A 26,811-nucleotide genomic window follows, 5' to 3' on the forward strand; every position below is an offset into this window, starting at 1 on the left:
GTGATCTTAGAGGTCTTTTCCATGCTAAACTGCATATAATGGTAGCAAACTACAAGCCAACCTTTCTCAAAAACGCATACTGAAGATAGTGTATTTTGCTTCTAGTTACGATGTTTTTTGTTTGTTTGTTGTTTGTTTTTTTTTGTTTGTTTTTTTTGTAATCTGAAAGATTTTATTCTGATTGGGTATTTACAACAAATTTCTAGGTAGTAATAAAATACAAAATAAATGTCAGATTTTTAAAAATAATATTAAAGTTTTGATAACAATATAAAAAGACCATTAACAATATCCTTTTTTAATGTAATTTTTATCTTGTCTTGATGAGACAAGTCTCCATCAAATTAGTCTTTCCTCAAAAAAAGTATACTGGAAAATTTCTAACCCATCCCTTTTTTTGAATAAAATATTTCTAATTATTAAGAGGAAGGTAGGTTATATCTCATTTTGCGTTACTAGGAATGGATATATGATAATTTAAAAGTTCATCAGTCCAATAATACAATTTTTCATGTGTAAAGTCATGCTCTAAATTCTGTATGCTGACTGCTGGCCTGTTCCATTTTTACTTCAAATGAAATTTTGTTGTCTCAATAGTTTTAGTGATATTGCATGCAATGAAGTGACAGGATTTCTCCATCAGAAGAATCTGTGTGTTGTTTTCATGTGGAATATTTATGAAACACACTGTGTTAGAAGTCTAGGTGGACTTTCCTGGATGACATATAACATTCCCTGAAGTGAACCCTGACCATAAATCTGACAGACATACCAGTATCATTTTACTCATCCCAAATTCTCAGGAGGATCTATGCTGAGCTTATCTTTCTCTACAGTTTCAGTCTGGCATGAAGTATACAGTGAAAGTCAGAAAGAACGTAAGAGATAAATATGATCTGATGGAATCATGTTTAGAAGCCACTTATTGCCAGCACTGTGCTAAAATAAAATAAAATAAAATAAAAAAGTCACTAATGACACAAATCTGCTGTAGAGCAGGGTCTACATGGAAGATAAATTAACACCTAGAGATTGGGAGAATGTTACTGAAGTATAATTCAGGATCCATACAGTAAAAAGTTAACAAAAACAAACACACAAAACTTTCTAAAAAAGACCTTCCTCAGGAAGACAGAATTCTGACTTCCCCCACCACACACACACATACATAATGCAAACCTAGTTTCTCTTCAGATTTAACCCCTCTGCACATCTGCATTATTTCATGGGACACAGGTCAAGTAGAGAAACAATTTAGTAGGAGACTATGTTAGCATTTTAACAGCTGGGAGTTATCCTGCTAAGCAAATACAAATTAGATGAAGTAAGACTATAAGGATACAACACAGAGATATTAGGCAAATAAACAACTCCCCAAACCCCACCACTTTTACCATAAATAAGAACCTTTAAAGTCATTAGAGAAATCTGACAAATGTCTTCAGTCTGAGCTTTGTGTCCTAATAGCACAAAGAAGGAATAGAAAATAGGACAAAAGAAAACTACATCTTAGTACTGAAATGGAGAAACATAAGGGCTGAGCCCACTTGCTTTTAAGATAGTGGTCTTTTCTGCTCTACATGTTCATATAGTATGTTTCTTTTTTCCTCATAGGTGAAACTTGTACTTGAAACACTTCATGCACTATATTATAGCATGATTGTAGGGTTCCAACATAGGTTTTATTGGGATAAAGAATTGTTTCTGTTTCCCTCAAAAACTATATTAAACTGAATATTTTTTGTCATGCATCAGCAAATACAAAAGGTTCAGAACTTTTGGTACTTCAGCTGTCTTTTCATACAAAAAATGCCCCATGTGTTTAGACATCCATGGAAAAATATGTTTTGATTATATTAACAATCAAAGTTTCTAAGAAAAATCCAAAAATACAAATTTCTTTTTCTTCCCCCACCTGGAGAGCACTGCATTCTGCTCTGAGCTCTGTGGCCCCCAGCATAAGTAGGACATGTACTTCTTGGAGCAAGTCTAAAGAAAGGCCATGTCTGGAGCACCTCTCCAGTGAAGACAGGCTGAGGGAGTGAGGGCATTCAGCTTGGAGAAGAGAAGGCTCTGGGGAGACCTTACAGTGGCCTTCTGCTAACTACAAGAAAGCTGGGCAAGGACCCATTATCAGGGAATGCAGTGATAAGACAAGGGGTAATGGTTTTAGAGGATAGGTTTAGATTAGATATGCGGAAGATTTTTTTTTTTTACTCCGAGGGTGGTGAAGCATTGAACCAGGTTGTCCAGAGAAGCCATGTATTCCCCATTCCTGGAAGTGTTCAAGGCCAGGTTGGATGGGGCCCTGGGTAACCTGGTCTGTTTGGAGGTGTCCCTGCTCATGGCAGGGGGCTTGGAACTAGATGATCCTTAAGGACCGACCCTTCCAAGCCAAACCATTCTGATTCTATGATTCTATGACTTTTAACAAACTCTAAAAAACATGAAAATTGACATAAACTTCAGGTACCCTCTGTTAATCTGTAAGGCCAGATTGTATGCTTTTCATTTCATTTCATCCATATAATGATAAGAGTTTCCAATACATTTTTTTTTCTAACTTCAGTTTATGACTTAATTATTAACTAAATTTATTTTAGTTTGCATACCTATTAAGTCAGGTGGTTTAATGTTAATATTAGAATGACAAAGTCCCGGGGGAAAAAAAATAATCTATATCTCTCTCTATATATATCTATATATTATCACATATTGTTTATTTCATGAAGGGAATTGTGTCCATACCATGATAAATTCCATTCCTATGTGTCTATTTTAACAAATGTCGATAATACAGGTAACAAATGTAATAACTTCGGGAATTTGACAAGAGGAAGGAAGGAAGGAAGGAAGGAAGGAAGGAAGGAAGGAAGGAAGGAAGGAAGGAAGGAAGGAAGGAAGGAAGGAAGTAAGGAAGGAAGGAAGGAAGGAAGAAAGAAAGAAAGAAAGAAAGAAAGAAAGAAAGAAAGAAAGAAAGAAAGAAAGAAAGAAAGAAAGAAAGAAAGAAAGAAAGAAAGAAAGAAAGAAAGAGAGGGAGGGAGGGAGGGAGGGAGGGAGGGAGGGAGGGAGAGAGGAAGGAATTCACATTTACATTCCCTTCAAATCAGTCTGCTTTCAAAATGATTCACATGTGTTTGATGAATCCTGGGTCTGTTCTGTTCATTTGACATAAAATATAAGAAAAAAAGAATGACACTGATATTCTGCCATTTTTGCAAATAAACATTTTTCCAATAGTGGTGACATTTCTCCCATAGACCTAGTGACACCTATGTAGAGGATCATCACTATTCAGGTAACCTGTAAGTATCAAGGTATGACCCCTAAGAAGAAAAAGTAATAACTAATTTCAGATCAGGCCAAACCTCCATTCCTCAATAAGAGCTATAGTACAGTAGTACAGTAGTACCAAAGCAGTCATTTGGCTATGATGCTGGGGGTGTATTCTATTTTCTTAGTTTAAGGAATCTTATTCTTTTATCCCCTATTATGCAGGGAAAAAAAACCTTCAGCTTTTGCATGATAAACTGCCCCAGAAAAAGACAGGGTGTTACTTTACACATGATTATCGTAATAACTGGGCGTAATAACTTACACACACACATATGTATCTTTATACATATATGAAATGGAGGTTTAGCCTACTAGTTTGGGTACCCAATACATTTGTGAAAGAAAACTATGTTGAATTCTGAACAGTAAACACAATAAAACTGTCAATATCTGTTCAAATATGTGTTAAAAAAGTGGCAAGAAAGATTCATCACATCTTTGCAATGTTTGGAGAATATCTGTTGGAGTCTTCCGAAGAAGAGAACTGAATTCTAGTTTTATACATTCTCTGCAAGAGGTAATGGTAATTGCATTCTCTGCAAGAGGTATCTGGTAAGGAAATGGGAAAAGGGCAATCTCTGTCTTAATTTTTCAAGTTGTAGGAAATTCATTACTTATGTTTCTACTGTTTTTGTTTGTTTGTTTGTTTGTTTCAAGCAAAATAAGCTTTTGCTTGAATCAAAACTTATAATAAATAAATATATATATGTTTAATATTACATTATAATATTATTTACACTCCCTTTTCAGCTCAATGTTTAATTAAAAATGAAATCTGAAAAACAGTTACCTTTATTTAAGGGATATTATGTACTTCAAGATCATATCTGGTTTACAGTTGACAAGAACTTAACAAGATAAGCTGAATCAAAGTGCTAATCATAGAGACAAATCTGATTGGTGTGTAGTTCCCCTATCTTCTGTCCCAGGATGACAAAGTTAATTTACAAATATATTTTGTATAATCCATTCTCTTTGACTTTGCATGTCCATACATTACGTGATAAAACATATTTCTTATACTAAACCTACTATTTATATATTGTATAGAATGTATATATAACTATACTAAAATAAATCTGTTTAGAAGAGAAAATGTATCTTGAAGGTATACCATGTGTTTTTATTTATCTGTAACGGTATCTTCAGAAAAAAAAAAAAAAAAGCAGAATTTTAGTATGTGTCCTGGAACCCTTTTAGTCCTTTCGTGAAATCCAGCTTAGTAGATTTTCTGCACCTCAGTTCCCTAAGATGACTGCAAAAGCCACTTTCAGAAAAGTATTATGTGTGTTCCAGAACTGGCAAACAATAGTTTCTCTTTTAAATAGCCATGTACAGGATCAGCAAAAATCATTTATAGGCTAGAGATCAGGCTTTATCAAAACATTCTGTGAAAGCAGTTCTATAGAATACAAAAAATCCTTCTCAGGATGAACTCTGTGTAAATATGCCTGCTGCTTGAGAGGGCTTGGAATCATGGTCCTTCATGGGTGGACTCTGAGCAATTGCAGCTTGAAATAAACCTTGTTAATAGGTATTGCACCATACTCATATGCAGATCGAGCACTGCAGCACCTCCATTTTGTATGTATGCATGCACTCTTGTCTTTCAGTCTAATTCTCTGACCAACAGAGATGTCAGAGTAATGAAATCTGTGACTCCTGACAAGTAACGTACTGCTATGTATCATTAGAATATTTTTCAGGAAGGGTTGGGATATTCCTGGTACACATATTAATGTTTCTTTAGCTTTGGCCTATTATCTCAACCATAGCATGCATAGAAGTAACACAGCACTTCCTGAAACTTAATATTGCACAATGGGAGCATTGTGGACTAATTTTATGCATTTCTTTTAGTATGATCTAATTCAGCTAAAAAATAAATTAGCCAGTAAATGCAGTCAAATTAGTTTTACATATCACATAAACCCAGTTTGCCAGTTAATAACTGGACATTACCATTTCTAATTCCTTTATTGATTCCAAATAATGGCCAAGATACTTCTGGTCTTCAAACTGCCTTCAGTGCTAGCCAAGAAATGACTACTTTCCAAGAGGAATACTTCAGAAAGAAACTGCAGTGATCTTATTATGGGAGAGTGTGCTGCTGGTTGCAATTAACACTACATTTTTCTCCACTTCACTGTGTGAATATCACAAATAGGATTAGATGAAGAAATTACTTGAATCTACATTAAAAAAAAATAGAAATACACATAGCTTCTGTGAGGATATATTTTCAGATGTTCTACTTTATTCAAGCAACGATGATGATGGATTTTCAAGGTAGGCTATTATATTTCTACTTTCTTTCTTGTTTTCTGTCACAAAATTCCTAAGATCTTGAAGAGATCCCTGTGCCTTGTGACAGACTTGCTGTTATTCCTATCATTGAAAGACAACTCAGCCACTCTCTATCTTAGTGACTTATTAAACAAGGTTGTGAATATGCTTCTGGGTAGTCACCTTTGTAATCAGGAGCACCCTTGATATTTGTAACTCAAGCAGGATTAAATAAAAAATAGTATTTGCAAAGTCACAGTGTTGTAATATGCAACACAATTGAGATACCTGTGCATCTCACTCTCCATATCTGGATCAATATTCACAACCAATTTGCCATCTGACTAGTGTTCATGAAAATGGCCTGTGAACTAGTTCAAGGAGATGACATAGCCTGCCCACTCACCCCAAATCCTTTTCTCAACAAGATGTAAAACCTATTCAGCTTTTCATCAACCTTTCATCCTTTCTTGTGATTCAGTGTGTATAATCCTGTGGAAGTCATATGCTTGATATTCTATGCCAATTCATACATTAATATTAAAAAATTCACCCGGCCTTCTTCCACTGACTTAATAAAACCATGAAACTTACTAAAGTGTCCAACAATTTATTTTATAAAAATCTTAAGTTGACTTAATAATCAGTCAATAAACTGCCGCTTAAGTGACATAGTCAATTTTCCAATTAAAATCTTGTTACTTCCCCAAAATTGTACAGCATATAGAGGAGGTAATTCACCAATTATTTCTTTGGGAATACTGATCCTTAAGGACAAATCTTTCTCATTTGACCATGAAAATGAATAAGAGAAAAATAAAATAATTTGTTTGGAACTAAATTGAATACAACAGAATAGCCCAGTTGGAAGGGTCCTTCAAAGATCATCCAGTCCAACTGCCTGACCACTTCAGTGCTAAATTAAAGCTAAAGAATATTATTATTATTATTATTAGCTGCATTATCCAAGTGGCTTTCAAACACTGACAGACATGGGGCATCAACCACCTGTGTAGGAAGCCTGTTCCAGTGAAATTTTAGTCAGCAGCGAGGTTACCTCTCAGCTTCCTTTTCTCCAGTTTAAATAACTCAAGTGTCCTGAGCTTTTCCTCATCAGACATGCCTTCCAGTCCCTTTACCAGCTTTGTTACATTCCTTGGGATGCTTTCAACCTTAACATCCTTTATATATTTTGGAGCTGTACACAATGTCCAAGGCAAGGCCACACCAACACTAAATATAGCAGCAGAATCACCTGTTTGTTCTATTAATCTAAGATTGTTATTATGTGTACATGCAGAACCCAGTGGAATAGAATGCAATTTCAGTTTGATAAATTTGAATACTTGTCACAGTGCAAAGTGGACAATGAAAAGCTAATGCTAATTTTTTGAGCATATATCTGCATATATATATATATATATATATATATATATATATATATATATATATATATATTATCATCTGAAGACTGGCAATCAGTGAAAAACACCACAGAAAATAATTGTTACATTTTCTATACAAATAAACATATACATCTTATACCGGACTCCATTAGGAAAATGACTTATCCTGGTTACAGCAAGTGTTCAAATGTGTTTTGGATATATTTGCACAGTCCCTGAAATAATTATTATTCACATTCATACAAAAAACATTTACAAGAAGTTTTTTTTGGAAGACATATACAAGGTGTCTGTAGTAACAGCTGAAGAAATGCAGTAGCTGTAGCTATGCAGTTATTGCTACACATATTATATATTGCTACATCTGTCTAAACTTCATTTAGACAGAAAATCTTATATGCCAGTGCATATTTGTTGTGTTAATAGTACATGAAAAGTTCTAAACTATCAAATAAGGTTTCTTATTTACACTTTTGATACCCCTTGAGATCTATGGCAGTGCATGGAATTGTAGATGGTAAGCATTCCTTTATAATTTGTGTTTGTTAGACACTCAAAACTTTTGGTGATTTTCAAATGCAGATCTTGAAGTCACTCAGCTCATTTGAAAGTGAATTACTGTAATGTAGGCAATATGGAATTGTCTCATGCCATTGGGACAAGCTTGCACATGGAGGATCTGCCTTTTATTGTCTGAGTTGCACTGAATCCCAAGTTATTGGTAGGTGTGAAAATTGTGACAGATGTATCATTAATGATTCATTAGATACAATAAAACCACAACAGTGTAGGTCTTGGATTCTAACAGAGGTGGAGTTAATTTTTCATCTGCTTGATTTTTATTCTATGAGTACATCAGAACAAGAACTGTTGGCCTTAGGATTATTACTGTGTCCATTTTTTGCTCTCTCAAAAGAGAGGGGTGAGGAAAGTAGAGAATAAATATAGAAATGAGAAAAGGTAATGGGGTGTAATCAATTTTGAGAACTTATTGGCAGCAATTTGTTTTAAGCATTACTTAAATCCAGCAGTTTTACATTGCTATTACAACAATATTTCAGAGCTCCAGATGGAGCTGTCTCTCCTCACCAGTTGCCATGGAATTCTGCCTGTTGTATTCAATTGTTCGCAAAAAGGAAATCAGGCTCAGGAGGTTTAAAAATCTTCAAGAAATTTCTAACTCATTGGAAAGTACTTTCTTACCTTTATAAGAGTTCATATTTTGAATCAAAAAGGGAACCACATGTCTAGCAAGTAAACATACATTTTGGCAAGTCTTAATAGGACAGTCTAACCGTGCAGTGCTTACAAACCAGCCAAGACACAAACCTATAAATTTCAAATGGGATAGTGAATATATATTTACCAATATATAAAAGTTACACAGTTCAGTTTCAAACAATACAAGCTATTTCTTCTACTGTGATACATATCACCATTATGCAAAATGACAATTTACATTAGTTTTCCTATGACTGAGAATCTCATTGTGTCTTATATGAGAATTTCTTCCTCAACCTGTATTCCAGAAGCAAAGAACATTCTTCAGCTCTTTAAGATGCTGATATACTCTGCAGGCCCTTTATCCCCAAATTACCTTTCATTATTTCCAAAGGTATTCCCCTGGACTGGACTGGCTTCTGATTCAGATCCTAGATGTTTCTGGCTAGATTAGTCTGGCAGCAGACACACAGATCTCCTTCCAGCCTAGACACTACCCTTTTATCACAGCATCTAGAGGCTAAACTCCATAGCTAAATAATGGCTATCCCTGTATGCTTCTATGACTGTTACAGTATAACCTGCATATACACAGTGTTATTTTCCTCTTTTCATATGTTGAAGCTGCTGGTGTTGTTACTGCTGATAATGATTTTGGGGAATAATTTTCTTCAAATTTTCTGTACTGAGATGAACTCTGTTTTCATAAACTACTTAATTAGAGGAGACTTTCAGGCTACTTTCAGACTACTACAGAAAAGTTTTAAGTTGCCTTAGAAAAGAAGAAAGCTTTGCAAGTTGGAATTGGTCTCTAGACTGTATAATATATAAAGCTCTCTGCTCTGTATCTGTTTATAACTACCAGTTTATAGCTACAAGCTTGGAAGGCAGGTAAATATCTTAGAAGTTGATAAAATTCACAGTCTGCTCGAGGGTTTTTGGATTAGTATTTCCTACTAAACATGATATTTAACTTAAAGTCACGTGGATGGCTAGTGTTCATCATAATCAATGCCTCAAAGGGGGCAGAATGAAGGGCTTGAATCTAAGCCAGGACTGTTCAGATAATGATCCTTAGTACCATGACCCAGCTTTAGAGCAAAGAATTGCATGATTCTGTACTAAGCCAGTTAATACTTAATATCCAGAAACATGTGAGGAGTGTACCCAAGGAAATAAGGAAAGGTCAGAAATGTAACTTGCCCAGTAACTGAATTCAAGCACAGAAGTAGAAGTAAAAACATTAGCCTTTTTTGTTAAATCCTGTTTTGAGAGGTGTGACAATATCATATGCTTTTATTTTGTCACAGAAAGTGGAAATCAAGCATTCCAAATTGTATTATAGAATAAAACAGATGTTTAAAAAAATCAGAAAATTATATCTGGAGCTACTCTTTATTAATAAGTCTATTTTGAACTAATATTAAGGAAAATATTTTTTTAGCAGTGAAAGCAATTTCCTACTGACAGTGTTTACTGTGAGATTTTCCATCACTTTCACTTCTAGAGTCAAGACTTTATACTGATCCAACAGATAGTTCAGATTGCAGTTATAGATCTTGTACAAAATAACTAGTTGAAGTTTTTCAGTTGATGATTTGAAATCACCCATTGCCTTCAAAGTCCATTAATCTTTTAAAACAGAGATGTAGTAATATTGATATATAGATGTACTTAAAAAAAAATGTACAAACCCATACAGTAAGGGTAATGCATAAAAAATAATAAATAAATGAATGAATGAAAAGGTAACTGGCTGATATATGTGACAGTTTTTCTATCTAAAACTTCTTTTTACCAGAGGTATAACAAGTTCATTTTGTTAATACAGATTCATACTGACAGGCTGTCTAAAAAATTCATACTGACAGGTTGTCTATTTACTGACAGGTTGACAAAAAAAAAAAAAAAAAAAGGAAACAATAAGTTTTAGCTATAGTCATTTCATAATTCCTGGAAAAACAATAACAACAGCAAAACACATGGCTGGAAAATGTGTTTTAGACATGATAGTTAGCTCTCAGTTAGATCATGTAGAGAATAATGTCTTCTGTCATTTGCAGCCTTGCAATAACAAATTTCAATGTTCTGGAAAAAACCTCTGAGCATAAACAAACCTACAGTAGCTACTTTATACTTAATGCCACTGAGTTCTGTGGTTAATTATACTTTTCATTTTGGCACAATATTTGTTTAGATGGTTTACAACAACACTTCTATGATCAAGATAATGCTGCAATTTAAACAATGTTTAGTTTTTGAAAGTAGATGTTCTTCACACCAGTCAGTTCTCCTCATGTGGAGTGGACTGGCTCTTCCATTTCTTTCCCGAGGCAATGAAAATGTCACACTTTCATGTGGCTCTCACAAGACCAAAATCAGAGAACCCATAAGATTAGTAACAAATTCAAAAATATTTTGGTTTTCTGGGGTTACAACAGAACTTGCAGACTTTGCTGCTGTAGACTATAAAAGGCTAACAATCAATTATAATACCAGTGTATATATGGGATTTAACCCCAGCAGGCAGCTCAGCACCACACAGCTGCTCACTCACTCTCTAGGTGGGATGAAGGATAGAATCAGAAAGGCAAAAGTGCAAGAAATCTTGTGTTGAGATAATGACTTTATGTGATATGTGATTACTAAGTAAAGCAAAAGGCTCATGTACAAACAGAGCAAAACACGGAATTCACTACTTCCCATTGGCAGACAGGAGTTCAGCCAATTCCAGGAAAGCAGGGCTCTTCATGCATAACAATTCTTTGGGAAGACAAATGCCATCACTCTGAATGTCCCCATCCTTCCTTCTTCTTTACCAAATTTTATTGCTGGGCATGACACCATATGGTGTGGAATCTTTCTTTGGTCAGTCTGGGTCAGCTGTCCTGGCTGTGTCCCCTCCCAGCATCTTGTGCACCCCCAGCCTCCTCGCTGGCAGGACAGCACGAACAGCAGAAAAGGCCTTGACTCTGTGTAAACACAGCTCTGTAACATCTAAAACATCAGTGTGCTATCATGGTGGTTACTTTCATCAAAAATCTGAAATACAACATCATATAAGCCTTTACTAAGAATATTAACTCTATCTCAGCTAAAACCATGATATGACATGTAGGCATATCAGCACAGACTGAAACTTAGATATGCATTGGATTTATAAACAGCATGGTGACTGTTGATCATAGAGTTCAGCAAAAGTAATTGACTTCAATCATATAAATTTAAAGAATCTACTCTTAATTACAAATATAACTGAGAGCAGAATCTGTTTTATTGATTGTTAGTTTTAAGACTTGATTAGTGATGCAAAATATAGAAATTAAATAAATTGGGAATTCCAAAATAATTTGGCAGAACATCTTACCCACCAGAATTGTAGAACAGTTCAAAATGTTTGAAAGGTTGGCACACACACATCTCCATATTTAATGAACATTTCTAGCATCATGCTAAAAATGGAGGCTCAAAAGTGTAACATGAGACACTGTGCAGATATACATCACATACAGACACCTTGCAGAATGTACTTTCCATATTTTAAAGATTGCTTCAAAATCTACAATATAAATTAAATTCTGTGAAAATAAATACACCAAGTGTTTTAAGGTCTCAAAACATTATCAGTTTCACTGTTCCTTACAGACTTTGCCTTACTCATTGCTGTAAGGATTAACTTCTCATGCTGCTGTCCTAACAAGGTTTATGATTGAAGATCTATAACCAGATTTCTAACCTTTCTAATAATCATCAAGATACACCAGCTTATATCTCAGGGAAAGTGGACATGTAACTATACTTTCAATGGTGAAGCTTATATGAGTACAAGAAATAATATCTCCATATGTTCCCCCTCATCCAGATCAGTATGAATTCCAGGACAAATTCCAAGAAATCTGGAAACTGTATAGGGCCACTGTAAACCAAGGACTTTAGGTGCCAAGAAGCTTCAATCTCATCCAGACCCATACCACACCCTGCATATGGGTTGCGTCTAAACATTAAAATGTAGTCCTAAATATATTTTTAGAAGTTACATATGTCCTTTAGAACAGAACATTGTATTATCTGCTCCTCCATCCCTGCCATGATGACCAATCACTGTTGATCAAATGAAGAGTGAAACAAGAAAAACAAATTCAAAGAGGAGCTCTTTATTTTTATAAGCAAATCAGGAAAATCATCACATCCTAGTAAACAATAATGAAAATATGTTATTCACTTATTTCTACTTCAAGCTGTATTCATTATTCATTTTAATTCACACCATCAGTTACATATTACCGCTTCAATATCATGATTTATATATTTATTTGTTTTTTCCAGAAGTGTCCCATATGGTTTATTCTACACCATATAGGATCACACAAATGCTGACACTACCAAGAATCAATGGCAAGATAAACACCACTCCAATAGTTTACTGTAGGAAAGGGACATGAAAGCTGAATCTATGGTTCTCATTTTAATCAGAATCAGTAATGTACTTTTAAAAAAAATGTCTTGTATGTTGCAATTCTAGTGCAGCAGTTTGCAACCAAGATCAGCCTCAAAGCATGACAACTGGATTCCTTACAGAGTAAATGAATCAAAAAAGAAAGTCCTTAAGGATGTTTAATGTCCTCTAATCAGCATTTCGAAGCTATGGGACTAAGAAAGAGGTATTCTGAAATAAAAATCTTGGGATGCATGTTGTGTGAAGACTGCATCCTCAGGACCTCAGAACCAATGTTCTATAAATCTATTGTGTTGAACTATTTTACTCACTAATGTAGGCTAAGCCACAAGGACAAAACGAACCTCCATGATTTAAATTCTATCTAAATTGCACGGAAGATACACAGCAGGACTTGAAATCCTGCTCATCTGTCTGTCCAGATGTCAAGCTCAGTTCCAATGGTTGACTGCATCAGTCGACAAGGGAAGACCATATGATGTCATCTACTTGAACTTCTGCAAGGCATTTGGCATGGTCCCACATGACATCCTAAAGTCTAAATTGGAAAGATATGGATTTGAAGGGTGGACCATCCAGCGAATAAGGAATTGTCCTGATGGCTGCATCCAGAGAGCAGTGGCCAAAAGTTCTATGTCCAGGTGCAGACCAGTGACAAGCGGTGTCCCTCAGGGGTCTGTCCTGGGACCGGTGCTTTTCATTGTCTTCATCGATGACATAGATGATGGGATCAAGTGCACCCTCAGCAAGTTTGCAGATGACACCAAGCTGAGTTGCTACAACAGAAGGAAGAGATTCCATTCAAAGGGACTTGGACAGGCTGGAGAAGCTAGCCCATGTGAACCTAATGAGGTTAAACAAGTCAAAGAGTCAAAGAGGTGCTGCAATTGAATAGGGGCAATCCCAGACAGGAGTATAGACTGGAAGAAGAACTCATTGAGAGCAGCCCTGCAGAGAGAGACTTGGGGGTTCTGGTGGATGAAAGGCCAACTGCATCTTGGGCTGCATCAAAAAAGGAGTGGTCAGCAGGTGGAGGGAGGTGATTGTCCCCATCTACTCTGCCCTTGTGAGGCTCCACCTGGAATACTGTGTCCAGGTTTGGGGCCCCTGGTGCAAGAAGGACATGGACCTGCTAAAGTAAGTCCAGAAAAGGGCTACAAAGATGATCAGAGGGCTGGATCAGAGGGCTGGAGTGAAGAAAACCTGAGATAGCTGGGGATGTTCATCTTGGACAAGAGAAGGCTCTGGAGTGACCTCATTGTGGCTTTTCAATAATTAAAGGGGTCTTCTAAAAAGGATAGAGAAGGACTCTTGGGTAGATAATGATAGGACAAGGCCTTAAATTAAAAGAGGGTTTATTTAGACTAGAGGTTAGGAGGAAATGCTTCACTGTAAGGGTAGTGAGGCACTGGAACAGGTTGCACACAGAGGTTGTGGCTGTCGATGCCCCATTCCTAGAGGTGTTCAAGGCCAGGCTTGATGAAGACTTGGCCAACCTGATCTAGCGGGTGACATCCCCATCTATGGCAGAGGGATTGGAGTTAGATGATGTTTAAAGTCCCTTCCAACTTGAGGCATTGTATGATTCTTTGATTCCATGATTCCAGATAGGGAAATGGCTACACAACCACACAAATTCTCTTTCAGTGTCTTTATTATTTGAAGTCTTTTTATAGAGGTTCTCCCTAGGTTTCATTCACAATAAAGGTCACTGCATAAAGCACTAATAAGACACCCTCTGAAACAAAAAAAAAAAAAAAAAAAAAAAAAAAGCATTTTACATTAGAATAGAAGCAGAAAGGACTACTAACGTAAGTAGAGATCTGGTACTCTCAGCTAAAACAGGTATTCTATTAACATTCTAAAAGCAAAAATTGAGTGGAGACATGATTTATGAAAAGAATGAGTATAAATAATTAAAAACTGTACATAAATTTAACTGGATAGCAGAAAGCAAAGTTCATATGTCAGAAGAATGTGTTCCAGGAACATTCCTTAACTGTTGAAGAAAATAGTATAGTTAATATTTAAGTGTATGGTGGTTTGATATTAGTTAATACAGACAATTGGTTATATGATGTTATCAATAAGATATAGTATTGAGAGCCCACATTCCCAGTTTCTATGAACCCAAATCCAGATTTGTCTCATCATTTGCTTCATTTTTAAAGGTCACCAAAGTTACCCTCTGTAGTCTGGTATCAAATTCTTCAAAATATGTTTGGATAATTTGGGTAGAATCTCATAGCTACAGCATCATTTCTTACATGACAGTTCTTTCCCTTATAACACTTTACCCTGGCTGCACGTACAGACTGGGCGATGAGATGCTGGAGAGCAGCCTAGAAGACAGGGATCTGGGGGTCGTGGTAGACAACAAGTTGAACATGAGCCAGCAGTGTGCCCTGGCAGCCAGGAGGGCCAACCGTGTCCTGGGGTGCATCAAGCACGGCATCGCTAGTAGGTCAAGGGAGGTGATTGTCCCGCTCTACTCTGCGCTGGTGTGGCCTCACCTCGAGTACTGTGTGCAGTTCTGGGCACCACGGTATAAAAAGGACATGAAACTGTTGGAGAGTGTCCAGAGGAGGGCTACGAAGATGGTGAAAGGCCTGGAGGGGTAGACGTACGAGGAACGGCTGAGGGCACTGGGCCTGTTCAGCCTGGAGAAGAGGAGGCTGAGGGGAGACCTCATCGCAGTCTACAACTTCCTTGTAAGGGGGTGTCGAGAGGCAGGAGACCTTTTCTCCATTAACACCAGCGACAGGACCCGCGGGAACGGGGTTAAGCTGAGGCAGGGGAAATTTAGGCTTGACATAAGGAGGGGGTTCTTCACAGAGGGGGTGGTTGCACACTGGAACAGGCTCCCCAGGGAAGTGGTCACTGCACCGAGCCTGTCTGAATTTAAGAAGAGATTGGACTGTGCGCTTAGTCACATGGTCTGAACTTTTGGGTAGACCTGTGCGGTGTCAAGAGTTGGACTTGATGATCCTTAAGGGTCCCTTCCAACTCAGGATATTCTATGATTCTATGATTCTACTTTTGTATTCTGCAATATCATCAGAGAGAGTAGCAATGGCTTATTTTCCAAATTAAGTGAATGAAACAGCTTATGTGACAGTGTACAGTGTCTTGTAAACTGTAAAGAATCCCAGAATTCCAGCATGTTATATTCTAGTATGCTTTTAATGTCTATTGTTATTTTTATATCTCCAGTGTTTTTATATCTATATATTCCATGTCAAACATGAGTGACTCTTTTGAAAATGAATGTATACACTGCATAAAACATAACTACAAAGTATTTCCATATTTTCCAAAAATGTGTTATTTCATGGAAAAAATAACTTGGTAATTTCCTACAGAACTGAAAAAATCATTCTTGTCTTGCTATCATTTCTTTTGTTAGTATACAGAATGTGTATTTTAATCCTTTTTATACAAACTAAATCGATCATGGTAGGTGAGTCTAATTTTATTTCTGACTGTAGATCTTTTACTGAAAAGTGGAAAGTGACATTTGTGAAACTAATTCTTTTTTATCTCACTTAGTCAACAAATGGTGGAATTACATTAAAAAGTTTCAATTTGTAGGAAGTAATGCCTCATAAAAATTCCTGGGGCCTGTGCTGTTCTGACTTGTACTTCATGCAACCTCATTGATGTCAAGAGCCTGTGGACTTTTAAAAAGTATTTTCTTATCATGATGAGGCATATGTACATCCAAAATGTACTGCAGTTTAAAATCTGTCTTACATTAGGGAGAATCCAAATGTTTTATATTACATATCACACTTACATCTTATTAATAGACACTATGGATTGAGATGTATTTTTAGGTTAAGGATATTTGGCACAGAGGTTGTTGGACCAAACTGTTCATTGAATCTTAAATTAATTCCTAGTATAATGTGAACAAGGATAAGAAAAAGCCGGGGCAGATTAGGGTGGATTAAACTTTCTGCTGTTTTATGACCAACTTTTGTTGAGTGATATGCACATCTTTACTTAATATGAATGTTTTACGACACTAAAATGCTAAATATACAATATTATTTGATGTTATATCAAACATAATATACTGTTGGAAGTTCTGTCCTTTTATATTTATTTGCTTGAATTTATTGCATTTTTTAGAGTGACTATAACCAGCTGAAAGGTTAATATAAAATTTAGTAGCACTTATAAATTTTTATTAAAAAGTTCTAACCTAAGAGGTGCCTAAGACAGAATAGAAAATCCACAATACTAGAATTTCTTTATCCTTTAGTCAGTGAAAACAGATATAAACTAAGTGTGTTTTTGAAAATCTCTCTTGTTAATAAAGAAGTAAACATCTTCTGAAACATACTATAGACATATAAATACAAAAAGCAAAGAAAGTAAATCAAACTAAATAAACACCTTGTTGAAAGTGATATTTTTTTTTTCCATTAAAAATATCCTACAAGTTTAACATGTTTTAAAATGCAAATCAGAACAATGTCTTCTTCAGAAATGTTTTGCAAATATTTTCCTTGATATGAAAAGCTCAAATAGTACTTGGCCTTTTGTGTGTGTGCTTGTATCTTGGTAGCACTCAAATGAAACAGTTTTCTCCACAAGCAGAAAAATGAAAGGTTATTCCTTCATGGTAGTATTTATAACTCAAGACAGAAACAAGGAAAATTACTTCTCATCCTAGCAAACATAAAAGCATAGTAGAAATAAAGAAAAAAATAATAATTTTGTTAGCTTATGTTGTCTATCTGAAATGAATTTAAAAGAACTATTTTGAAGCCTGGCATCACGTCATTCCAATCTTTCATAAATGGCTTAGAACACTTGATTTCAAGTATCTAGCCAATGTTTTGCACTTCACTTACTCTCATCTTCATGTTAAGCAGATCCATCATATCTTGGGAAAATATCTTCGAATAAGTAAAAATGTTTGTGAAACTTGGGGAGAACTCTATGAAAACATGTTTCACAGCAAAATTGTTTGAATTTTCCTATATTCTAACCAGAAATACTGTATTTGATGCATACATTTTTAAAGTTCCAAGGACTTCCTAAACATATCATTTCATCATTTCACCATTTCACTAACTAGACTCGGGCCCACAGAGTCCATCATCATTTCCAGGATGACAATAAAAATCAGATGAAATCATTGTAATTGAATCTCATATTCTTAGTTTTAAGGACACATGAAAGCTGCAAACGCTTGTAGGGCAGCCAAGGTAAAGTAAATACTTCAATGTGTTCTAGACAGGATTAAAAAAAAAAAAAAAAGTACATTTGTGGCATTAATCATCTCAGCTAGAGTCCATTGGTCACCCAATGGTTAAATAGAATGGAATTAGTAGAAAATGTAGTCTTTTATAGTCAACTTGTAGTCAACTATCAAGGGGCCCTGACAGTTGTACTCCACAAAAGCATAGACAGGTGCAAAAAACCTTCTTAACATACATAAAATCATTTTACGTTTCAAAGAAAAGAATATTTTTGTGCTCAAAAGAAAATTAGTCCAACTCAATGGGTTATATAAACTTGAGTGAATAATATAAAGGGAAAGAATACATGGGAGTCGAGACAATAGAGAATTTGCTTTAAAGAATTTTCCAGAATAAAATGGCAGAAATTGCACTCACTGCACATGTAGAACAAAGTTTCTTTTAAAAAATATTTGAATTTCTCCATTACTTCTTATAATAGGAAAAATGAAATGTAAGAGTGACATGCTTTGAAGTATGAATCACTACTGATAGCTGTTATATTAACTCTTCCACTTTTTTTTTTTTTAATATTATTGAGAGTAATAGTAACAATAATCACAACAGTGATGATGATAACTGCAATGATAATTATAATAATGTTAACAAAAACTTAAATAAAATTGAAAACAGGTACAGTGCTATTACTAATTAATATTGCTTTTGGAAATTCCTCCAAACGTTGTAAGTCTCACATACATTCTAGAACAAGTTTTTATTCATGTCTTTTTTTGTGTCTTCGTTGTGAGTGATGCTTTCTGATACAGAAGTGAGAAAGGAAAGGAACAAATGTGTCGAAAGAAAGGAAACTATGCTGAAAGAGAAAGCAGATTACATGTCAATCTGCAAATGAATATGGAGTGAAGCCCAACAGGTGCCATAACTCCAAATCTTTTTATGTTTCTCATCTGCATGAATGATACAGACAGAGAAACCAGCTGCAAATATGTTGGGTTTACTGAAACAAAATACTAGAGAGGGTACTAAATACCAGGCTGTTATCAAGGATACAGAAGAGGGATTTTGGATCATCTTGGCAGAGTAATTGTTACTCTGTCTCAAAACACGTGTTAAATCAACATATGGTTCAAACAGGCTGGGATAAAGAAAAGGTTTTCAAAGCAGACTTAGGAAAAGAGAAAAAAAAAAAACACAAACAAATATATTAACATTTTATAGTAAAAAAAAAAAAAAGAGAGAGAGAGAGAGAAAGAGAGAGAAAGAGAGACATGAAATTACTGGCTCCAGAAATAGACTACATGGTCCTAGAAATTAAAATAGTAATTAGAGAGACTTTATTAATTCATTTATTTATTTTAATTTATTAATCCATTCATAAAACTGGTGTTATGGACATGAGAGTAGAAGAGTTTCTTTGTTTTCAAAATAGAGTAATGTGTTCAAGAAATATGAATTTTCAGGTCACTGAGAAGCTTAGTTAATGAATCTATTCCATTCTCTTTAACACTGTTGCAGATAAAAGACAAGAAAAGTAATATAAGAATTTTTGATAGACCCATAGGTACCGCTAAGAGTGGATTCTGTGCCAGTAACTTCAGTGGGAGAATCTGGCTAAAACAATCTACCAAATTTTCAACACATTTTTGTAAATCCTGTTGCTAACTAATGACAGAATCGCTCATCTAAAATGAAACACCAACACAAATGATTTGTAGATTTGTTCTACTTGAATCTATATTCATAATATGTAATAGTAATTAGTTTCAGTAATATTCCATCTCTATTAAAATTCATAAAAGGCATAAAATTCATGCCTTTTATGTTAAAATGTTTCCATGTCATAATTATTAGATTTTTCCACATGTATTAGAATATTACTTTAATAATAATAAATAATAATAATAATAAAAAAAGTTGAAGTGGGAAATAATTATAGTTAATATTCCAAACATAACATTATGACATAGTATTTGTCGTATTCTCTTTATAACTTACTCTCAGAAAAAGGATATAAGTCTAGTGCCAGAGTTTGTTGATCTACTTATTCATTTAACCAAAGTGACCCTAGTCTGTGCATTGGCATTCTTTTGTGCTTGTGTTCAAATTTTAACTACTGCAATATATTGAAGAGGTGGGAGGGTGGGAGCTATAATAGAAAAGAATGAAATACAATCATAAGAAAACACCTTCATTTTTAATGCAAATTCCAAAAATATTATTGTAATGGTGCTCACTTGTACTTAATGGAATTGATTAGTAACACATCAAAGATAAATTGAGTTAAATAATAGAATCACAGAGTCTAGCTTGGAACATATTTCTGGAGGTTATCTGGTCCAAATCCACTTCTTCCCCTCAAAGCAGGACCAGCTTCAAAGTTGGATCCAAGTTAAAAGTTAGATCAGGTTGCTCAGGGTCCTATCCAAATAAATTTTGAATACCTGCAAAGATATAAATTTTCACTGCTGTTCTGGGAAACCTGCTCCCATGTTTGAGCAGCCTCATTGTGAAATGTCCCCATTGTCTAGTCAGAATTTCTTTTGCTGTACTTTGTACCCATTCCTACTTGCTGGCTGAAGTAAAAATGTGCAGGACCTATTTTCTCTGCTCAAATGAAATAAATAAAATAAATAGAAAACATCACAAAGCTTTGTTTCCATACATTTTAATTGGATATGTTATACCTAAACATATTAAACCTAAGCATTTTCCCTCACTGAGGATTTCTTACCAGAGACAGGCATAATATATATGGAATGCGTTCCTTCATATCTGCTTCTGCCAAAAAACAGAAAATCCTAAATATGGACTTACTGGACAGTTATTGTATAATCATAGAATCAAATAGGTTGGAAAAGACCTTTAACATCACTGAGTCCAACCATCAACACAGCCTACAAAATCCTATTACTAAACTATGTCCCAGGTTATCAAGAAAGACATAACAAGTCAAGTCCTAAACTAAATGCAGTAGGCTTATCTCTACATTTAAGAAGATGTCTTAGGGAAAGAAGATATTCAAATTTCAGTAATCTTGATTGAAGAGAAAAAAAAAAAATAAAAAACACAGGGAGAGGAAAATTTGGAGCTTTTCAGACTGATGCTTGTAGTTAGATCCTGTATGTAGTGAGATAAATGGCAGGAGGTATGGAGACAAGTAGTCCTAAATAATTTTATAATTCAAAGTATTCCAGCAGCAACTTTGATCATCCCAATCATTCAGAGATCAAATATGTTAATCTTCCTAATGCTAATACAATTCAGATCATTATTAAAGATAATTAACACTTCCTACCACTTAAAAGTTCATCTTTTCTATGGAGGAAATAACAATGAAATTATCTTTCTTATTTGTTGGGAATCCCACAAAAATATTCACCATCAAAACATCATAATTCTACTAAGAAATAGTGTAAATCTTTTGGGTGAACAATTTTTAACCAGTCTTATCATTACTGGAATTATATGTATCTTTTGGCTACATGTATCTTGAACTAGACAAGAAGCTAAGCTCATTTCTTCTTTAAAAAGTTAATTCTTTCCTAATGTCAGTGTTTTTATTGTTATTGTTTTTTAGATATTCTCTTTTGATCTTTGGATATATTATTTTAATATGCAGAATGTGAAATATTTTGGATCCAATATTATTTACAGCGAGAATGGTCAGAAACTCCAGATGTTCATAAACAACAAAAATCAACTTAGTTGTCTCCTTCATTCCTTGTTATAACTGAGAAATGATTAAACTAATCCAGATGTTTCTGTGCCTTTAATTCCATCTGTGTTACAGACAACAAGGCTGCGGTTATCAATGAATTATTGTATATTAATCTCCAGAAACTTTGATATAATAGTCTGTGTTGTGGTTTAACACAGCAGGCAGCTAAGCACCACACAGCCATTTACCACACAGCCATCCCACCTAGCCCAGTGGGATAGGGAAGAGAATCAGAAAAAAAGGTAAAACTCATGGGCTGAGATAAAGATAGTTTAATAGGACAGAGAAGGAAGGGAATAACAACAACAATAATAAGAGTAATAAAGACAAAGGCACATACAATACAAGTTATACATTATGCAATTGCTTACCACCATCTGGCCGATGCCCCAAACAGCAGCCACCCTTCCTTAAACAATCCCTCCACATTTTTATTACTGAGCATGATGCGATATGGTATGGAAACTGCCTTTGGCCAGTCTGGGTCACCTGTCTTGGTTCTGTACCCTCCTAGCTCCATGATGCCATATGGTATGGAAACTGCCTTTGGCCAGTCTGGGTCACCTGTCCTGGTTCTGTACCCTGTGCACCTCCTGCCCCCTCACTGGCAGGGCAGCACTAGAAGCTGAAAAGTCCTTGGCTCTGGGTAAGCCCTGATCTGCAACAACTAAAACATCAGGTTTTTATCAGCATTATTCTCATCCTAAATTCAAAACACAGCAACATACAAACTACAAGGAAGAAAATTAATTCTATGCCAGCTGAAACCAGGACAGTCTGATATTCTGTTAAATATGCATTTGTTCTCAATATTTGAAATAAATCCTGAGGATTTTGCTAAGTAATTCTTAGTATTCATTAGTAAGTTTTTTTTGTTTGTTTGTTTGTTTTTTCCCCTCTTGCTAGCTATGGTGCTGCAGAAATGTCAATTCTAGGAAAATAATTTAAAAAATAAAAAATAAAAAGTAAAAAGTAAAAAGATGAAGAAGATATGAATTTCAGTCCCAAAGGCTTTATAGCAAGATAAATTAATAAAATCCATATAACAGATTATAACAGATTGCAGACTTGAAATACATCCTTTTTGCTACTCCACTTTTTTGCTGAGAATGTATGGAGATGGTTTATTGTTAGCTTTATTTCTAATTCTAAAGGCCCCAAATACCTCTGGTGATCTGTAAATAAGGTTTTGTTTCCTCTTTATTTTTCTTTTATTTCTTTTTTTTTCTTTTTCTTTTTTTTTCTTTTTTTTTTTTTCCATGCGAAGACTGCTTTCTTAAAAAAAAAATGTATCAGTATTTTACTTTATTTGTAAAATGTGTTATGTACACAGAACACATAAATTTTTCACTGTGGTCACCTACGTGTGTTTGTATTTTACTGGGATAAAAGCTACAGTTAGAAGAGTAAGCAAAGGTGGTTTTTTTATTCTTCTCTAAGTCACGAGGACTTAGCAGAACTTCTCTGTACACTACCGTCTATTCAGTACCCAACACAAAATCAAGTCAGGATTGAAATGGTCTCCAAATAGATGATGTTTGAAAGAAATAGGTAAAACCAGCGTTCATTCCCATAAGTATGCTCAAAGCTGTGCAAGTAGATGTTACTTCTTGCTGTTAGGTGAATACCTTTTTTTTTTTTTTTTTTTTTTTTTTTTTTGTCACAGATGAATGAGCAAAGCTCCAAAGAGGGTAATATTGCATGACAGTATATCTTTCTATATCCTTCTGAATAGCAAATGTTATTTATTTGTATCATCATAATCTTCTATAAGGTTAATAGAGAGTGATGGGATTTTGATAGCTCAACCTGATTCAGAGGTACAAGAGACTTTCCATATACCCAAGCAAAGTTTGGGGTCTTCAGCTTTTGCATCTGATTTATGGTAGAACTGAGTTTTCCAAGTGTTAGCTATATTTGCATTTCTTGTTTTGAAGCCAGCTCTTGAGTTTAGAAAGTTTTTATATTACAGTGCCCTGAGATCTGTGTCATAACATATATAAACTACTGACTTGGACTGATTAAAGAATATGGACCAAAAGAAGAACAAACTTATATTCCTGGTAAGAACAATAATATTGCATCACAGAAAATATATATTTAAGAAAATTATGCAGTTAGCCGATACAACAGTCATATAGATCCAAAAGAAGACCATTGCCTGGGAAAGATTCAAATTCAGTTAAGAGTTTCTGACTAAGTGAACATGAAACAGTATGAAAGTAACTCATGTTAATATACTAAATATGTATATTCACACAGTCAAGTATTCTCTTGTTTAAAATCATTTCTTTTTTTTTTTTGTTTCACTTCCCAACAGTAATGATACATCAATTCATGTCACATCATTAAAGTTGTAGTGGTAAACATCTGACACTGAAAATGAAAGAATGTGTGAATTAGGGGATGAAATGTACTTTTCCAAATTTATAAACATGTGTATATGGAAAGTGTTAAATATTATAGAGCAACAAATTAAAAACATTTTTTTTTCTATGTCAGTAAACTTGATTTTTACACTAAGGCTGTATGGCAGCCCTATGAACTGAAGTTAAATATTCTTCCCTTATTTACATAATAACTCATTTATTCTAAAAGTAGAGGTAGTAAATGAATGCATGTTTAATAAAGTAGACATAACCTCCAGAGAACTGACAATTTTTCTCACTGTTACTTTTGATCTTTTGCCTCTGTCATGGCAGGTTGACTAGGAAGATAATTAAAGTACTCTAAAGTGGTATTTTGGGATATAAGAATGTGTACTCTAGAAAGAAAGGAACTACATTTGATTACATCTGTTTTGGGACACCAGTTATCCATAAGATAAGACATTTCTGTATTTCCTGTAATGTAAGTTAATCAGAATAGTGAAATTCCTTCTTGCTCCATTCTTAAATCATGCTGCCAACCAGTCCTTTCTAATTATGTATTTTACTTTTCTTTGCTAAAGCATGTCTTTGATTTCCCTTCTCTAAACAGGACTTGGATTTCTGCATCAACTAATAAACTAATTATTTTGATATGATTACTGAATAATCAGTTATCAGTTAGAGTAATATAGTTCACTACAGCACTAAGAGATTTCCTTCCCAGGAAACACGGAGTCAAAAGAACAAGCATGTGTTATAATTTACTATAATATTTTCCTGTCATCAAACACAAAAGCTTTTTTCCATTGTCAAATATAAGAAAATTTATTGGCCTCACATAGTGAGGCTGCTGACAAAAAGTAAATTTTGCAAATCAGCCCACACTGCAAAACAGGGACTTTTTAATGTTTTGAAATATTTTTTGAAAGAGAAACAATATTTACATGTAGTTCAGTCCTTTTTTTTTCTGTAGACAGTGTACATTAAATGCAGTCCAAATAGGACAACAGGAAAGCCAAGTTTTTTTTTAAGATCAAGTCAGGCATAAAGTCTTGGTATGTAACCATGTTTCATTTTGCTCTTGCCTGCTCTACCCATCTAAAACATCATATTCCATTCAGATAAATGTACCCAGAAGTCTTTAGGGTATGGCAGGTTACAAAAAGAGAATGTAAAGACAGGGCAAATTCTGTCTTGGTCCTTCAATGCACCTGAGGATTAAAACATTTTGTACTATACAGTAAAACAAAATTAAGTCCAAAACCTTCCTCATCTCCATGGGTGCTAACTGTGCTGCTGAGATGGTGACTCTGATGACCAGATGATTCCCCTTATCTACAGCTGTAAAGCCAACTAATTCACTTAGCCTGCCTGCAGAAAATCTTTGTAATACTCAAAGTCACCTGCGGCCCCCCAAAAATTGGACCCACCTCTAACGCTGACAGTTGAATTCTTACTTCCTAGAATTTATGGTGTTTACAAGCCCTCCTTCTTTCTCACACTTCAAGTGCAAACATTTAAGCAAGTTGGATGAATCACTGCAGTTCCTTGGCATTCGCCCTCCTTTCACAAGAAATCTTCTGTCTTATGAGGACTGGAACAGATTTTCCACAGAATGAATTTCCACATGCTAATTTCTGTTTGCTCAGTCTCCTGAAATGTGGCTGAGATACTTCCTCTTAAAGCGTCACATAATTATGCCATGCACAATCCTTTGCAGAAGACCTGATGTTTGAGACTATATCTTCTTTTGTCTCCTCTTATGTAGTCAGTGTTCAAGAAGTATGTCCAACTCTTGCCTTGAAATCCCTTTTTCAATTGTCACAAGATAAGGTGATGTGAAAAAAAACTTATTAGCATTCCATATCTTCCCTCGGATGACACTGGTGGCAATACCGTAGAAGACCTTTCGATCAGCCCTGGGAGGTGAATAAGTCTTGGTTGTGTTGCTAAGTGTTTTGTGGAAACAAAAGGAGGATCGTTTAATAATGGAGATGACTTCTGACTAGCAGAGCTGATCATATCCGTTAGTATCTTGACATGGTCATAAGTCAGTGCTCTGGTAAAAACACTCAGAGCTATCAGTATATGGTATGTGCCAAATATTTCATCATTATTTTCTTCTCATTTTGGCATTCTGACATTTCTTCTTTCTACTGCTGAGGGTATGAACATAATTGATGAGCACCTAGCTAAAGACCTTCTGGATGACCTGATACTTAGAGATCCCTCTTCCTCCCCTTCATATTCCCCAGGTTGACTTGGTATATCTTTCATGTTCTTACATCAATGATGTTCAGTCTATTATGGACCTGTTGATCCTGTTTGTTATTCATGTTTACAACTGCATGTCCCTGTTGGGATAAGTCTTTTCAGACCTGTAGGTTCCAAGATATTCCTTCAGTAGACAGAAAACCAGCCTTTTTTCCTTGAGAGTTTGTTTTCCTGGTAAATGGCCACTGTTTGGTGGCATGCTTTGCAATATGTATTAACAGACTCAAGATGGTAGATACAAGGATGTCTGGAGCATGAATGGCAGTGTGTATAGGTTGTTGCATGACAGAAAGGCTCCTGAGGTTCACTGTCTTACAGGTTTCACCTGTCAGGTAAGGGACGAAAGAGAACAGTAAGAACTACGAAACAGAGCCAATCACATGGTTTGGTCTTGATGCTTCTGGTGATGCCAAAACTGTATAAACAGAGCAAATCTGCCCAGGAATAGACTCAGCTGGAACATTCAATGGAGTTTTCTGCATTTTTCAATAAACAGTGCCATAACTTTGGACCGTAAAAGAGCCGTCTCTTT

General features: G+C 35.1%; 1 long non-coding RNA gene across 1 annotated transcript in view; it reads right to left on the bottom strand.

Annotated features, from left to right (window-relative positions):
• Positions 1 to 21,890: 21,890 nt before the first annotated feature.
• Positions 21,891 to 26,811, bottom strand: part of LOC137849851 (uncharacterized) — a 30,413-nt gene continuing 25,492 nt past the window's right edge. Inside the window, exons 2-3 of the long non-coding RNA XR_011092102.1 lie at positions 22,201 to 26,604; positions 21,891 to 22,136 (exon numbers count right to left, since the gene is read on the bottom strand). This is a non-coding gene — a long non-coding RNA (uncharacterized lncRNA). The remainder of the gene's footprint in view (positions 22,137 to 22,200; positions 26,605 to 26,811) is intronic.

Source organism: Anas acuta, chromosome 1 (assembly GCF_963932015.1).
Source record: "Anas acuta chromosome 1, bAnaAcu1.1, whole genome shotgun sequence".
In the NCBI taxonomy this organism is placed as follows: Eukaryota; Metazoa; Chordata; class Aves; order Anseriformes; family Anatidae; genus Anas; species Anas acuta.